The sequence below is a fragment of the Zootoca vivipara genome, chromosome 12, assembly GCF_965207765.1.
Source record: "Zootoca vivipara chromosome 12, rZooViv2.hap1.1, whole genome shotgun sequence".
Lineage (NCBI taxonomy): Eukaryota > Metazoa > Chordata > Lepidosauria > Squamata > Lacertidae > Zootoca > Zootoca vivipara.
In genome coordinates this window covers 47,423,395-47,441,399 of record NC_142595.1, presented here as the reverse complement: position 1 = coordinate 47,441,399, position 18,005 = coordinate 47,423,395, and the positions used below count along the sequence as shown (strand labels likewise).

At 44.2% G+C, this 18,005-nt stretch overlaps 1 long non-coding RNA gene across 1 annotated transcript; it reads left to right on the top strand.

Moving 5' to 3' along the window:
* The first annotated feature begins 5,968 nt into the window (after positions 1 to 5,968).
* LOC148684133 (uncharacterized) lies at positions 5,969 to 17,351 on the top strand. The gene is made up of 2 exons (XR_015946514.1): positions 5,969 to 9,352; positions 15,711 to 17,351. It is a non-coding gene; the product is annotated as an uncharacterized LOC148684133 (long non-coding RNA).
* The last annotated feature ends 654 nt before the right edge of the window (positions 17,352 to 18,005 follow it).

The following is an 18,005-nucleotide window of genomic DNA, read 5'->3' as shown; positions in this document are numbered from 1 at the left end:
CCGGCACTACTGGGAATCTGGGTACCACTATACTGTTGATGTTTCTCAAGTCCTCCACCATCCTATATTTACCGTCCTTCTTCTGTACTGCCAGGATTGGGGAGTTGAATGGGGACATGGTGGGTTCAAGGAGCCCCTGTTGTATTAAGGCTTCCACCACCGGCTGCAAACCTATTCTTCCAGTTCTCTTCATGGGATATTGGGGTGTCCAGGAATGAGTGATTCCTGGTTTAACTGTTATTTTAATGGGATCTATATCCAACCTACCCACCGTCCTGCCATCCGCCCATACTTTTGAGTCTATTTGACCCTCGTCTTCCTCCCTGAGGGCATACATGGGCACTCCTTGACTCATGTCCATCAGCTGAAAACCCAACTGTACCATCAAATCCCTCCCCAGTAAATTTACTCCAGACTCGGGTATAAACAAAAGTGATCCTCTGGCCCTCCAATCTCCCCTACAGATATGTCTGTAACTTCTAATTGACTTACTTCCTTCGGTTTCCCGCTGACCCCCACTACCTTTGAGTTATTCTGTGTCCTATTTACCCCAGGTATCATCACGGACACTGATGACCGGGTCGCCCCGGAATCTACAAGGAATACTAATGACTTTCGCAGGGGACCCACACAAAGATTCACCAGTGGCTCATTCCGGGTCCCGGGGCCTGAGCCGGAGGACCCCTATTCATCATAGAGGCTGAACAGTTCAGCCGTCTCTTCTCTCGGGGTCTGCCGAGTTGCCTCTCTCCTCGGTGGGTGATTATCAGGTATCTGGTCCCGAGGAGTTCGGCAGTCTCGGGCAAAATGACCCGTCTTCTGGCATCGGTAACAGACAAGGCCTGTTGGGCGAGGGTTTCCTCCCCGTCCTACCCATCCGCCCCTGCCTCTGTGACTCATTCCTCCCCTTCCTGTTGAACCCTGACGGTTCTCTGTCCCTTTAGACTCCTCTCCTGCCTTCTGTATGGCTGTCACCATCATCTGGCACTTCTGTTTCTGCTTTACTGCATCCCTATTTACGAAGACCTGCTGCGCGGTCCTCACTAATTCACTTATAGTTGCATCCTGCCAATTCATCTTCTGTAACTTTTTCTGGATATCTGGCCATGCCTTGGTGACAAATTGCATCTTTAGTAAATTGTCAAAGGCTGGGGAATCTGGTGCCACTCCAGAATATTTAGTCAGATGGTCCCTAATCCTTTGTACAAAGTCCCCAGGGGACTCATCTTTTTGTTGGTTTACCTCGAATGCTTTAGCCAAATTGGTGCTCTGTGGCACCGCTGTCTTGATCCCCTCCAGAATCATTTCCTTTAAATCCTTCATATGTTCTCTATCGGCCGCAACATTAGGATCCCATTTGGGATCCTGTAGCGGGAACTTTACGTCCGCGGCTACAACCTGTTGTCCTCCCTGATGACGGGTTTCCCAATAATTCATGGCTGCCCGCCTAATCATAGCCCTTTCTTCTGGTGTAAAAAGGTGTCCGAGAATGTACATTAACTCGGTATATGTATATAAATGGGGTCCCATCCACATCTGTAACAGGCTTGCCACTTCCTGGCTATTCTCATGCAGTTTAGGTAAGGTCTGTTTAAGTTCCCTCAATTCTGATGGTTTAATGGGGCTGACTACATATACCATTACCGGATTTCCTGCTGCATTTATTCCCCCCGGGGCTTCTCTCAGGGGATATGAATGTACAGATGTCTGACTGTCATCCCCGAATTTGCATGCCAAGCGGGAATTAGGGGGACTAAATGGTAAATTGTCCACATCCTTTTTCAACTGTTCTAACTCTTTTTGCAACCGGGGGTGCGCAGGTACGGATGGGGTAGAGGTATATAAGGGGGGCGCTGTTGGGACGGTGACAAGAGACTTCGGGGTCACCGAAGAGGTATATTCCGGGGGCTGATCTAGATCTAAATCAATTAAGGATTCCGCCTGTGGGGTGGATTCTACACCGCCCCGTTGTCGTTGGGGTTGGGAATCTACGGGCCGATTGGGTGGCCTCTGGGTGGTAGGAACTGGGGACATTTCATCCTCTGACTCTTCTTTTTTCTCTTTTAAGGGGAATTGTTTTACAGGGGGAGGATCTGGACCGAAGAAAGTTACATGGGACCAGAGTTCAATGTATGGTTTCTCCTTATCTTTCTTAGACTTGATCAAGTAATATTTTAACTGCTTTATCCAATATGGATCGGTCTCCCCATCAGGATTCCAGCAATACTCTCCTCCTGGCCCTATAGGATATTCTGGCCATACTACTCGACACAGATTTATTAGCGTCACTTTGGACAGTCCCCGACTATAGGGTTTGACTTCTTTATCATCCCACTGCAATAATACCTGTCCTAGAGGACTATTGGGATCAATGGGATCCTTATCCTTTGCCTCCGAAGTCCTCCTACATGTACTTTGTGCCTTCCCCATGATAACGTCTCTCAGACACTCACACAACCGCACGGAATCGCCTGGCCGTTTCCCTCGCGGGAGGACGGAACCGCAAGCTAATCCTCTCGCCGGGTCCCGGGCCCCGGTCCACACTCACGCGTCCGTATGGAACCTCTCTTTCACCCTTAGAGACAAAACACTCACACCTTTCCCAGACTCCCTTAATACTCACCCCTTTCAGCTCAGCGCCACTTCCTCCGGCTAGTGAACTGGCAGGCGTCCCTGCAGGGCACAGCAGTCCCAGACTGCGAAGCTTCCCTGGCTTACTTAAATCGGTTCTCCGTCGTTCAGCCCTCGGAGTCTGTCACCACGGGGTCCGGACAACGGGTCCCTCCGAAAAAGGGCCGGAGTGGCGCCGGACCTTCTTCCAGCACCCCGCCGCGCAGACCGTCGAGGGCCCCACGTTGGGCGCCAAAATTGTGAGAAGTCACGGAGCGTGGCTATTAACCAGACAAGGAGACACCGAAGTAAGCTCTGAAACTCCCTTTATTATAACGCGTTTGCAAAGGCGGGCTCCTCGACCGGAGTGGTGCGAAGAGCCCCGACCCACACACAAGCTGAAGCTTATAAGCCTATTGCTGCCGCCCCTCCTTAGAGGCTTGGCTTACAATCTATCTATCAGAGAAAGACACATTTCTAATACATTAACCAATCTACACTCTCTATTCTAAAGTTAACCTTATTAGGAAGCATGGGCTATACTTTCTTATCTCTACTCTAACTTAGCTGACGTGGCACCCTGGAACTTTCCACTGAGTTCGAGGCACATCCTGTATCATCACTCACTCTCACACAGTCCATGGGACTCTCAAGAGTCTCCTCCAGCACCATAATTCAAAAGCATCAATTCTTCGGCGATCAGCCTTCTTTATGGTCCAGCTCTCACTTCCATACATCACTACTGGGAAAACCATAGCTTTAACTATACGGACCTTTGTCGGCAAGGTGATGTCTCTGCTTTTTAAGATGCTGTCTAGGTTTGTCATCACTTTTCTCCCAAGAAGCAGGCATCTTTTAATTTCGTGACTGCTGTCACCATCTGCAGTGATCAAGGAGCCCAAGAAAGTAAAATCTATCACTGCTTCCATTTCTTCCCCTTCTATTTGCCAGGAGGTGATGGGACCAATGGCCATGATCTTGGGTTTTCTTTTTTTTATGTTGAGCTCCAGATACTGTATATTCAACACACACACACACACACACACACACACACACAACGGCACTTTGTTGCTGACAAAGGACAGCTGGACATATAAAGGGCCCCATTGCCTTCAGTAGTTTAGGGCCTCATCAAACCTAAATCTGGCCCTGCTCAGGAGGGTGCTCTCCTTTTCATACTGTGTGCTGAGAAGGTGCTGCTAATGAGGGATATTGACCTATAAGTCTCCTCCACAGAGTTTATGTTGCAACTCTCCCTCAGCTTCCACAATGCCCATCAATGTCACCTTTGGTCAACTGCTACCCTCCCTCAGTAGTTTCACCCTAGGCCTCAACTGCCTCAGCAGGCCTCAGTTCCTCAGCTCCAGGACTCAACTGACAGCAGGCCTCAGCGTTTTCAATACAGTATCTGAAATTGGTATATAATAATAGGAAGAGAGGCTGCAAGGCGTAGTCCCAACAAGCAAAAATGAAGTATTTTATTACATTACAATGAAGTTGCAACAGAGGAGAGACAGCAGAACAAAACAATACTTCACAAGCAGCTGAAATAAAGACCCATACATTTAATGTAAAAGGAACAGGGGATGTCGTGACACACACAAAAATGACAGAACATTTGAAGAACAAATGATCCCCCGTTACTTTTCCTCATTTTTTTAAAAAAAGTCAATCCCAAAGACCTTATTTTATGGGACGAATGATTTGGGAGACGATTTGTTGCCTTGGAAACTGAAGGCCAGAGGGAGCAACTGCTTTTGAGCAGTTGGAACAGACCATGGGATATTATTATTATTATTATTATTATTATTATTATTATTATTAATTTAAATGGTGGTTTTTGTGTGCGCGGCTTCTTTTATTTCTTATCTTGTCTTTTATTGTATTACAATTTGAATTCCATAGGATACCATATAAAGCACAATGATAATTAACAAAATACAATTTTATTACAATAAAATGATATAAAATACAATATGAGAAATAATATAGGGTGGCAATGACCAGGGCCAGAATAATCCTGGTCAGGCCATGCAGGCCCTAAAAGCAAGAGGAACTCCATTTTCTAAATCTCTCTGCCTCTGATAGAAAGTAAACCAGACAGCACTTTGCACACAGGCACAGCATGTTTGCACATCTAATGCAAAGATCTAACCACACACAGCACTTCTGAGAAACTCTAGCAAACTAGACAGGGCCTGTTTCAACCCACTGTCAGAGGATGTAGCCCTGCCACAAAACCGCAGTTCTAAGTAGGGCACAACCACAATTGTGCCTGTAAAATTCCAGATAGACACGTGTATGAAAGTACCAGGTACATAACGCCACTTAGTGGAGTTAGGTAAATGACTTTGCATCTTGGGGTGCTCTCTCTTGATTGGTTGATGAAGTACTGCAGAAAGGCTGGCCTTCACTCTGTCAAAAAGGTATAAAAGCACTCTGTGTATGCCCATGGGTCGGGCAGAATGAGAAACTCATTCTCACTGCCACCATTTATTGCAATAAATGTTTTAATAAATCTGTTTTATAATATGTACAACTGCCTGAGATTTCGTCTGGTCAATTTGGGAAGCCAATCATCCATATTACATTTCTGGTGTCCTTACAATAAAAGGAGCAACGAATATTCATTTACAAATCACAGAACCGCCAGCACAGCATATTACAATGGCTACAACAGGCAGAAAAATCATTACGTAGCCAGAAGTTATGTTAATAAAGAGCACCATAACAGGTCAGGTTAAGGAATGGCTTTGTTTACTGAAAATCTTTTATAAATGGAAAGTTAGGAATATCTGGAGTGAGCCAAATCACTCCAAATCATTTTTGAACTCCCTGCACATGACCTGATGTGTGTGTTTCAGTCCTGCTTTGCGCAGGGTTCGGCCGTACAGGTCAAGTTCCTAGTGGGAACTTAATTATCACATGCTGTATTTATTAGAAAATTGAAGTATTATATAAAAGTATGACGTATACTAAGCAGAAACATCAAAACAACTCTCATAAGTTACATAATTTATAATGCCTTTATAGGGTGGCAATGACCAGGGCCAGAATAATCCTGGTCAGGCCATGCAGGCCCTAAAAGCAAGAGGAACTCCATTTTCTAAATCTCTCTGCCTCTGATAGAAAGTAAATTAGACAGCACTTTGCACACAGGCACAGCATGTTTGCACATCTAATGCAAAGATCTAACCACACACAGCACTTCTAAGAAATTCTAGCATAAACCACAAGAGCAAGAGGATGCAGCCCACCGCAAATTCTAAGTAGAGCACAACCACAATTGTGCCTGTAAAATTCCACATAGACACGTGTATGAAGGTACCAGGTACATAACGCCACCTAGTAGAGTTGGCTGGGGTAAGTAGAAAGGGAAAAGGTACCTTGAAGGGAATTGGCCCCCTTTAATGAGGGGAAGGGAGATCCTGATCACATCTCCAGCGTGTTGGTAGTACTCAGTTAATCAGAGGTCAACTGGGGAACCAGGCGCTTTGGGTAAAAGGCAAAGGGAGGAGGAAAATGTGTATGTTAGTAGTCAGTAGGGAAGAGGTCCCTTGACAAACAGATACTTAGGAAACAAGGAAAAACTGGGAGGTAGAGTGTGGTAAAGTGTCCAATGCATGGTATGTGTGGCAAAGTTTGCAGTGCGTGCTGTGAATGAGGGGATACTTTACAGGGCCATAAATGGGAGGAGTATGGTCAAGAGGAGGGAAAAATGTGATTTCCCTAGAATTCATGATAGATAAATTCAGAATGCCATAAAAGAAATTGAATTTACAAGTCCTGCCAACAACAAGTTCAGAGAAAAAAAGGTGGTGCAAACCAGTATTCCCCCAAAGAGAAGAAAGGCATTGTGAGAAAGAAGATGAAGAGAAAGGCAGTGGTTAAACAGCAACAAATAATGGCTCAAGGACCAGTGAGGAACCAGAAGGGGTTCAAAGGTCACTGGTGAAGGTCAGTTGCTAGGACGGAGATGTCTCGGTCAATGTAAAAGAGGAAGGAAGAGTGTTCGGAGAAAGATGGGACAAGGGGGTCCCAGCAGAAGAGAGTTCGTCGGTTTGGCAGGCATGGCAAGGAGCCATGGTCAAGGTGACTTAAGAGTTACCTGCATCTGGACTTTGTTATAAATATAGGCACCCAGTATTCTGTTTTTAAATATCCTTGAAACAGCCCCAAAAAGCCAAAAGAAGCATCAGACTGATTTTATGCCTAAAAGGGCTGTACAAACAGACAGCGGAGGATTGGTTCAGAAAAAATCATCTCTGCAACCTTTAGAATGCTATTCACCATACTAGAAATGAGGCTACCCCCCCACAGGAAACTGACAAAATGCCAGTAACGGTGCTCAGAAAATGTTTTCATATGCTTCAGCTGGCTTCAAAGGAAAAGAAAAGAAAAGGAAAAAATCATGTACTTAAGTAGTTCACAACGCAAGAGACAATAGATTTTATTTGAACAATTAACATCTTTTCCCCAAGTCCTGTTGGAGCTGTGCAGATTTTAATTTTGGGGAAACTTACAAGAATGGGGAAAAAGAGACATTTGAGTCCTTCTAAAAGCAAACTACGTTTAAAGGGTTTAACCCTCCTACCTGCAACCCCATTTCATATGTTTTTGTGACAGCAACATGTTGGAAAATTTGTAGAACTGCATATTTTAATGAAATGAATGTCTGTCAACTAAAGAATTCAGGATAAGGTAGAAGGAAGTTATACTGAATTGAGATTTGTGTGTAAAGACATTGTTTGAATCTAACACTACGTTGGAAGACAGGCTGCAACATCTCAATAACTCTCAAACCTCCGGCAGAGATGTGTGGCGTAACCCCCCTTATTTGGTTACACAAGCGATTCTGCATGATTTGTATTTGCACAACTTGTTTTCTCCTGCAACCTGCACTTGGAGACTGTGGCTGTGCCTGGCTGGTGTTGCCATTTCGGACATTCTATTGTGTGACATTGTGTGACCAAGACAGTTGCTGTGAAAGTAGGGAGAAAAAGATGTTATGCTTTGGAGGTCCATGTTTCGGCTTACAAAAACACTACTGCTCTAAATGCTTTGACTTTAAAATTTTTATGTCTCACGGAAACAGCCCGTTGCTACAAAGCAGCTGTAAGTTTTTCTTCTTCTAGAAACCACAAGACTTTGCATAATTTGAAAAACAGGCTTCAGTATCCTAGCAGAACTCAGCCGTCGGCAGCTGGATGAGAGGCAAATACGGATTTAAAGCGCCCCCCTCAACCCTGCACATGCATGAAGTTCTGTGGAAGGAAAGAGAAACCACGGGGAGATCCTGAAAGATGGACCAGACGTGGAATCCTGTTGCAAGCCTTGTGAAATTCGGCAAAGACTGCTGTAAGGCACTGCTGCTATATCCCAGAGATGACTTCTCAACTAACTGCTGCTACATCCCAGAGATGACTTCTGTGTGCCAGACACACCTCAATGTCCCATACGTGGGACGCACTACCTCGGAGAGTTTGGTGGTGGACTAACCAGCAAGAAGTTCTAAAACAGCAGCGGCAGCTACAAGGACAATCTCTCTCTCCCCCCCCCTCCTTTGTTTTTTTATCTACAGGAAATCACTCGAGCGAACAGCGTGTAGCCTTGCGGAGCCTGACACGATGGTTCCAGCCTGACGCTAGCGAGTCCCTGAGTGAATCCTTGAAGGAAGGGAGACGAGACCCTCTTCATTCCTAGGTGGTGAGGTATCCATTCCATCCGGTGAAAGTGCCTGAGATGACCCCCTGGATCCACACCCTGCTGTACCTAATCAGGAGTGGGTACCCAGCGCACGGTGCACCAGTTTCCCCTTGCAGCGTCTGACCGGCAAAAGACGCCCAGCGCATGGGAAACCGAAGTAGCCCCTGCTGTGACACTCCGGACGCTGTCACTCGACGCACGGGTTGAGGAATGTCCATCTTATGCAGCACCAAACATCAAGGAGACAAGGAGACGCAGTAAATCTTAGACCCTTATGTATGTATGTATGTATGTATATTTGTATGGGAGGCATCAATTGAGTGGGACCCACAGTAGAAGTCTACCTGCCCCCAAAGCAGTATCCTTAATTTGGAAGGAAGGGCAGTGTACCTGCCTCACTTGAGCGAACAGACCCAAAACAGTTTCAGAAATTGAACCATGGGGTGGGTTCCAGCAACTCCCTAGGTGATACAGGGCTATAGCTGGGTTGGGGATGTAACTGGAAGAAGTTGGCCAGGTGCACCCCTCAGTTCTGGCTTTGGAAATGATGGGAGAAGCTTCTGGTAGCCCACTGATATCTAATGCAAGCCTCTCCTGATTCTGGCAAACTGGAACAATAGCCATTTTTTCTGTAGCCAAATGCTCAGCTAGGACAAACCTCCAATTGTTATATATATATATATTCCTGGCCTTTAGAACTGTGTAGGAACTTTTGAAACCCACTGATTTGCATTGAAGCCCAGTACTGAGCTGAGAGAGAACTGTGTATTTTCCTGCTGACATAAAGTTTTGGAAACAGTGGCTAAAGCCCCTTGGCTTTTAGATTTCCAGCAACTATAGTATCCTAGTATCTCTGAAGACTAGTGTGGCCATTATAGATTCATGGCCCACCTGAGAGAAAGAACCCTTTGTTGCCAAAAGTCTGTATTGCGATTTTTTTGTTGTGCCTCAAATGGAAATGCAATGTAGTAGAAAGTGGCACTTGTGCTTCGACAAAAATAATGTTTGTATAATGCAAATATGTGTTCCCAGTTAGGTCTAACACGAAGGCTAAAAACTTCAACAGAAAATGCTTAGGAGTTATGGAAATAGATTAATCAAAAGATGAACCAGGCTTAAATTCAGCAAGCATTTTTACTCTGCTTTATAGCATCAAGCTGAAGCAGGAAAAAAAAAACTTTCATGGTTATTTTACACTGACAGTTCTGCAGACTGAATGCCTTAATCTACAGGCTCTCAGAGTTTGTGTATAGCCCTATGAATTAGCTGATGGTGTCTATCCTAACAATGAATTATTATTTCCCCCTTAGGAAAGATTTCCAACCTCATGTGTATGTGTGGTAGCACTTTTAAGAAACTGTTTAGTAATGCACGTTATTCATTTGTTTTAGAAACACTAGCTTGTATACCTTAAGTTAAGAAGTTTCAAAATGAAGGTCTGAATGTGCCAGGTAACAAAATGTAGGTCTGTTTGTGAAATATTTTGCTATTTGATTTAAGAAAAGCAATGTACTAATGTCTTTAATGACTGCTAGTTCCTGATCACAGCCGGAGGTTCCTAGGTATTTTAACTGTTCAGTAGAAAAGGCAGCCCCCACCCCAAAGTTATCTATCTGCCTTGCACTATTTCCCTGGAAGTCAAAAACCTAACATTTGAGCAAGCTTCCAGTTAGCCTTCTTCTGCCCTACATACTTCTTTGAAGCCCAGCAATCTTCTGAGGGCTCTTAAGTCTCTCAATACAGCTTCTGGTAGCCCTTCTGAGACAAGCTGAATAACAAGCTGGGAAAAGTCAGCAGAAGCTTCCTCACTTACTTTGCTCTCTGTTGCCCATCCTTTGGCCTAACATTGGAGCATGGGAAGCTGCTGGCTCCTCTGTAGAATCATAGAGTTGGAAGAGACCACAAGGGCCATCCAGTCCAACCCCCTACCAAGCAGGAAACACCAGGAAACACTGTAGTGTGTTGGGTCAATCAAATGGAGATGCAGAAGCAGACCTGTTCTTCATCTCCATATTGAAGAGGAGGGAATATAGGGTGGCAATGACCAGGGCCAGAATAATCCTGGTCAGGCCATGCAGGCCCTAAAAGCAAGAGGAACTCCATTTTCTAAATCTCTCTGCCTCTGATAGAAAGTAAATTAGACAGCACTTTGCACACAGGCACAGCATGTTTGCACATCTAATGCAAAGATCTAACCACACACAGCACTTCTAAGAAATTCTAGCATAAACCACAAGAGCAAGAGGATGCAGCCCACCGCAAATTCTAAGTAGAGCACAACCACAATTGTGCCTGTAAAATTCCACATAGACACGTGTATGAAGGTACCAGGTACATAACGCCACCTAGTAGAGTTGGGTGGGTGACTTTGCATCTTGGGGTGCTCTCTCTTGATTGGTTGATGAAGTACTGCAGAAAGGCTGATCTTCACTTCACTCTGTCAAAAAAGGTATAAAAGCACTCTGTGTATGCCCATGGGTCGGGCAGAATGAGAAACTCATTCTCACTGCCACCATTTATTGCAATAAATGTTTTAATAAATCTGTTTTATAATATGTACAACTGCCTGAGATTTCGTCTGGTCAATTTGGGAAGCCAGTCATCCACCTTACACCTTGATGAAAATGGCCACATTATTAAATAATATGAAGTTGAAAAGGTGGACAATAGGATCCCTGGAGGGGAAGGTGGGAAGTCCAGAAATTTGGGGGAATCTCTAAATATGGTTATGTAATTTGTACTGTCAGTGCTTTTTTCTGGGGGGGGGGTATGCAGGGGTACGCATACCCCTAAATATTTTGTGAATCTTTGTACTTTTGTCCATTTACCGTACAGTATTTATTTTCCCCGATTTGAACTATAAAATGGTGATTTTCTTGAGTCAAAATGAGAGTGTAGCAGGGGCCCAAAGATGATAATGTAAATCCCTATAAATCCTGGAATATGCTTATAATAGTGACTTATGGGAACTTGTTGCTTTAAGAAACTGATGATTTAGCAAGATGCCGTTCTTTTACCAGAACAGAAGGTCAGCTAACATGCAAATCACAAAGATATAATTCATAAGCTAGAACACAAATTGTTACACGGTACATGTAACACAGGTTCCCAACACGCATATTATCTCACAATGTAACGTATTATTGAGAATCAAAGGCCTAGCTATATAGGGTGGCAATGACCAGGGCCAGAATAATCCTGGTCAGGCCATGCAGGCCCTAAAAGCAAGAGGAACTCCATTTTCTAAATCTCTCTGCCTCTGATAGAAAGTAAACCAGACAGCACTTTGCACACAGGCACAGCATGTTTGCACATCTAATGCAAAGATCTAACCACACACAGCACTTCTGAGAAACTCTAGCAAACTAGACAGGGCCTGTTTCAACCCACTGTCAGAGGATGTAGCCCTGCCACAAAACCGCAGTTCTAAGTAGGGCACAACCACAATTGTGCCTGTAAAATTCCAGATAGACACGTGTATGAAAGTACCAGGTACATAACGCCACTTAGTGGAGTTAGGTAAATGACTTTGCATCTTGGGGTGCTCTCTCTTGATTGGTTGATGAAGTACTGCAGAAAGGCTGGCCTTCACTCTGTCAAAAAAGGTATAAAAGCACTCTGTGTATGCCCATGGGTCGGGCAGAATGAGAAACTCATTCTCACTGCCACCATTTATTGCAATAAATGTTTTAATAAATCTATTTTATAATATGTACAACTGCCTGAGATTTCGTCTGGTCAATTTGGGAAGCCAATCATCCATATTACATTTCTGGTGACCTTACATTTCTGGTGCCTCCGTGACTCGGATGAGGGCATTTCCCTGAACCAGAGGCAGTCCCCCTTTGCCCCACTGGACAGGGCGCAGATTCCTAACGGCGCCTCTGGTCTGGTGCACACCGGCAGACTTTTTCCGGAGGATCAGAGGTGGCCCTTGAGTTTCCATGCCCTGGACGAAGAGGCAAAAGGACCGAGGTTGGAAGGGAAGAACAGGAAAAGCCGGCTGGGGTAAGTAGAAAGGGAAAAGGTACCTTGAAGGGAATTGGCCCCCTTTAATGAGGGGAAGGGAGATCCTGATCACATCTCCAGCGTGTTGGTAGTACTCAGTTAATTAGAGGTCAACTGGGAAAACCAGGCGCTTTGGGTAAGAGGCAAAGGGAGGAGGAAAATGTGTATGTTAGTAGTCAGTAGGGAGGAGGTCCCCTGACAAATAGATACTTAGGAAACAAGGAAAAACTGGGAGGTAGAGTGTGGTAAAGTGTCCAATGCATGGTATGTGTGGCAAAGTTTGCAGTGCATGCTCTGGTTGAATGAGGGGATACTTTACAGGGCCATAAATGGGAGGAGTATGGTCAAGAGGAGGGAAAAATGTGATTTCCCTAGAATTCATGATAGATAAATTCAGAATGTCATAAAAGACATTTAATTTACAAGTCCTGCCAACAACAAGTTCAGAGAAAAAGGCTGGCGCAAACCAGTATTCCCCCCCCCCCCCCCGAGAGAAGAAAGGCATTTTGAGAAAGAAGATGAAGAGAAAGGCAGTGGTTAAACAGCAACAAATAATGGCTCAAGGACCAGTGAGGAACCAGAAGGGGTTCAAAGGTCACTGGTGAAGGTCAGTTGCTAGGGAAAGGAACCACTGGACCTTAAAGGACGGAGATGTCTCGGTCAATATAAAAGAGGAAGGAAGAGTGTTCTGAGAAAGATGGGACAAGGGGGTCCCAGCAGAAGAGAGTTCGTCGGTTTGGCAGGCATGGCAAGGAGCCATGGTCAAGGTGACTTAAGAGTTACCTGCATCTGGACTTTGTTATAAACATAGGCACCCAGTATTCTGTTTTTAAATATCCTTGAAACAGCACCAAAAAGCCAAAAGAAGCATTAGACTGATTTTATGCCTAAAAGGGCTGTACAAACAGACAGCGGAGGATTGGTTCAGAAAAATCATCTCTGCAACCTTTAAAATGCTATTCACCACACTAGAAATGAGGCTACCGCCGCACAGGATACTGACAAAATGCCAGTAACGGTGCTCAGAAAATGTTTTCATATGCTTCAGCTGGCTTCAAAAGAAAAGAAAAGGAAAAAATCATGTACTTAAGTAGTTCACAACGCAAGAGACAATAGATTTTATTTGAACAATTAACATCTTTTCCCCAAGTCCTGTTGGAACTGTGCAGACTTTAGTTTTTTGGGAAACTTACAAGAATGGGGAAAAAGAGACATTTGAGTCCTTCTAAAAGCAAACTACGTTTAAAGGGTTTAACCCTCCTACCTGCAACCCCATTTCATGTGTTTTTGTGACAGCAACATGTTGGAAAATTTGTAGAACTGCATATTTTAATGAAATGAATGTCTGTCAACTAAAGAATTCAGGATAAGGTAGAAGGAAGTTATACTGAATTGAGATTTGTGTGTAAAGACATTGTCTGTTTGAATCTAACACTACCATTGGAAGACAGGCTGCGAAAAATCTCAAGCAGTCTCTCAAACCTCCGGCAGAGATGTGTGGCGTAACCTCCCTTATTTGGTTACACAAGCGATTCTGCATGATTTGTATTTGCACAACTTGTTTTCTCCTGCAACCTGCACTTAGAGACTGTGGCTGTGCCTGGCTGGTGTTGCCATTTTGGACATTCTATTGTGTGACATTGTGTGACCAAGACCGTTGCTGTGAAAGTAGGGAGAAAAAGATGTTATGCTTTGGAGGTCCACGTTTCAGCTTACAAAAACACTACTGCTCTAAATGCTTTGACTTTAAAAAATTGTATGTCTCACGGAAACAGCCCGTTGCTACAAAGCAGCTGTAAGTTTTTCTTCTTCTAGAAACCACAAGACTTTGCATAATTTGAAAAACAGGCTTCAGTATCCTAGCAGAACTCAGCCGTCGGCAGCTGGATGGGAGGCAAATACGGATTTAAAGCGCCCCCCTCAACCCTGCACATGCATGAAGTTCTGTGGAAGGAAAGAGAAACCACGGGGAGATCCTGAAAGATGGACCAGACGTGGAATCCTGTTGCAAGCCTTGTGAAATTCGGCAAAGACTGCTGTAAGGCACTGCTGCTATATCCCAGAGATGACTTCTCAACTAACTGCTGCTACATCCCAGAGATGACTTCTGTGTGCCAGACACACCTCAATGTCCAATACGTGGGACGCACTACCTCGGAGAGTTTGGTGGTGGACTAACCAGCAAGAAGTTCTAAAACAGCAGCGGCAGCTACAAGGACAATCTCTCTCTCCCCCCCCTCCTTTGTTTTTTTATCTACAGGAAATCACTCGAGCGAACAGCGTGTAGCCTTGCGGAGCCTGACACGATGGTTCCAGCCTGACGCTAGCGAGTCCCTGAGTGAATCCTTGAAGGAAGGGAGACGAGACCCTCTTCATTCCTAGGTGGTGAGGTATCCATTCCATCCGGTGAAAGTGCCTGAGATGACCCCCTGGATCCACACCCTGCTGTACCTAATCAGGAGTGGGTACCCAGCGCACGGTGCACCAGTTTCCCCTTGCAGCGTCTGACCGGCAAAAGACGCCCAGCGCATGGGAAACCGAAGTAGCCCCTGCTGTGACACTCCGGACGCTGTCACTCGACGCACGGGTTGAGGAACGTCCATCTTATGCAACGCCATCAAGAAGGCACAGTAAATCTTAGACCCGTATGTATGTATGTATGTATATTTGTATGGGAGGCATCAATTGAGTGGGACCCACAGTAGAATTCTACCTGCCCCAAAGCAGTATCCTTAATTTGGAAGGAAGGGCAGTGTACCTGCCTCATTTGAGCCAACGGACCCAAAACAGTTTCAGAAATTGGACCATGGAAAATTATGGGAAGGGTTCCAGCAACTCCCTAGGTCATACAGGGCTGTAGCTGGGTTGGGGATGTAACTGGAAGAAGTTGGCCAGGTGCACCCCTCAGTTCTGGCTTTGGAAATGATGGTAGCCCACTGATGTCTAATGTAAGCCTCTCCTGACTCTGGCAAACTGGAACAATAGCCATTCTTTCTGTAGCCAAATGCTCAGCTAGGACAAACCTCCAATTGTTATATATATATTCCTGGCCTTTAGAACTGTGTAGGAACTCTTGAAACCCACTGATTTGCATTGAAGCCCAGTACTGAGCTGAGAGAGAACTGTGTATTTTCCTGCTGACATAAAGTTTTGGAAACAGTGGCCAAAGCCCCTTGGCTTTTAGATTTCCAGCAACTATAGTATCCCAGTATCTAGTGTGGCCATTATAGATTCATGGCCCACCTGAGAGAAAGAACCCTTTGTTGCCAAAAGTCTGTATTGCGATTTTTTTGTTGTGCCTCAAATGGAAATGCAATGTAGTAGAAAGTGGCACTTGTGCTTCGACAAAAATAATGTTTGTATAATGCAAATATGTTTCCAGTTAGGTCTAACACGAAGGCTAAAAAACTTCAACAGAAAATGCTTAGGAGTTATGGAAATAGATTAATCAAAAGCTGAACCAGGCTTAAATTCAGCAAGCATTTTTACTCTGGTTTATAGCATCAAGCTGAAGCAGGAAAAGAAAAAGAAAAAACTTTCATGGTTATTTTACACTGACAGTTCTGCAGACTGAATGCCTTAATCTACAGGCTCTCAGAGTTTGTGTATAGTCCTATGAATTAGCTGATGGTGTCTGTCCTAACAGTGAATTATTCTTCCCCCCCTTAGGAAAGATTTCCAACCCCATGTGTATGTGTGGTAGCACTTTTAAGAAACTGTTTTGTGATGCACGTTATTCACTTGGATAGCATAATTACACGTTTTAGAAACACTGTATACCTTAAGAAGTTTCGAAATGAAGGTCTGAATGTGCCAGGTAACAAAATGTAGGTCTGTTTGTGAAATATTTTGCTATTTGATTTAAGAAAAGCAATGTACTAATGTCTTTAATGACTGCTAGTTCCTGATCACAGCCGGAGGTTCCTAGGTATTTTAACTGTTCAGTAGAAAAGGCAGCCCCCACCCCGAAGTTATCTATCTGCCTTGCACTATTTCCCTGGAAGTCAAAAACCTAACATTTGAGCAAGCTTCCAGTTAGCCTTCTTCTGCCCTACATACTTCTTTGAAGCCCAGCAATCTTCTGAGGGCTCTGAACTAACATCTGTATACAACTAGAGTAAACGTGTTGAGAGTGATGTTAAAAACATTAAGAAGCAGGCTGACTTGTACCACAAGGTTAGCCTAGACGGTGCAGGTCTGCCCAGTGTATAGAGTTAGATTAGTTCTTGGCTCCCAGGTTGGTCATAGTTAAAAGAGATTCTGCTCTTAATATCAATTTTCTTTCTTATTGTCTTAGCCCTATGCAGAACCTTGGTCTGTATAAAGCTTCTGGTAACCCTTCTGAGACAAGCTGAGTAACAAGCTGGGAAAAGTCAGCAGAAGCTTCCTCACTTACTTTGCTCTCTGTTGCCCATCCTTTGGCCTAACATTGGAGCATGGGAAGCTGCTGGCTCCTCTGTAGAATCATAGAGTTGGAAGAGACCACAAGGGCCATCCAGTCCAACCCCCTGCCAAGCAGGAAACACCAGGAAACACTGTAGTGCGATGGGTCAATCAAATGGAGATGCAGAAACACACCTGTTCTTCATCTCCATATTGAAGAGGAGGGAATATAGGGTGGCAATGACCAGGGCCAGAATAATCCTGGTCAGGCCATGCAGGCCCTAAAAGCAAGAGGAACTCCATTTTCTAAATCTCTCTGCCTCTGATAGAAAGTAAACCAGACAGCACTTTGCACACAGGCACAGCATGTTTGCACATCTAATGCAAAGATCTAACCACACACAGCACTTCTAAGAAATTCTAGCTACACCACATTTTGTTCCTTTGTTCCATCCTGTCTAGCATAAACCACAAGAGCACATCCTGTATAAGCTTTGTAATTTACATGGGGGTGGCGGTGGGTAAGTTTTGTTATAAAAGCACTCTGTGTATGCCCATGGGTCGGGCAGAATGAGAAACTCATTCTCACTGCCACCATTTATTGCAATAAATGTTTTAATAAATCTGTTTTATAATATGTACAACTGCCTGAGATTTCATCTGGTCAATTTGGGAAGCCAATCATCCATATTACATTTCTGGTGTCCTTACATTCCTAGTGGGAACTTAATTATCACATGCTGTATTTATTAGAAAATTGAAGTGTTATATAAAAGTATGACGTATACTAAGCAGAAACATCAAAACAACTCTCATAAGTTACATAATTTATAATGCCTTGATGAAAATGGCCAAATTATTAAATAATATGAAGTTGAAAAGGTGGACAATAGGATCCCTGGAGGGGAAGGTAGGAAGTCCAGAGATTTGGGGGAGTCTCTAAATATGGTTATAATCAGTGCTTTTTTCGGGGGTGGGGTATGCAGGGGTACGCATACCCCTAAATATTTTGTGAATCTTTGTACTTTTGTCCATTTACCGTACAGTATTTATTTTCCCCGATTTGAACTATAAAATGGTGATTTTCTTGAGTCAAAATGAGAGTGTAGCAGGGGCCCAAAGGGCCCCAATTAAGATGATAATGTAAATCCCTATAAATCCTAGAATATACTTATAATAGTGACTTATGGGAGCTTGTTGCTTTAAGAAACTGATGATTTAGCAAGATGCCGTTCTTTTACCAGAACAGAAGGTCAGCTAACACGCAAATCACAAAGATATAATTCATAAGCTAGAAC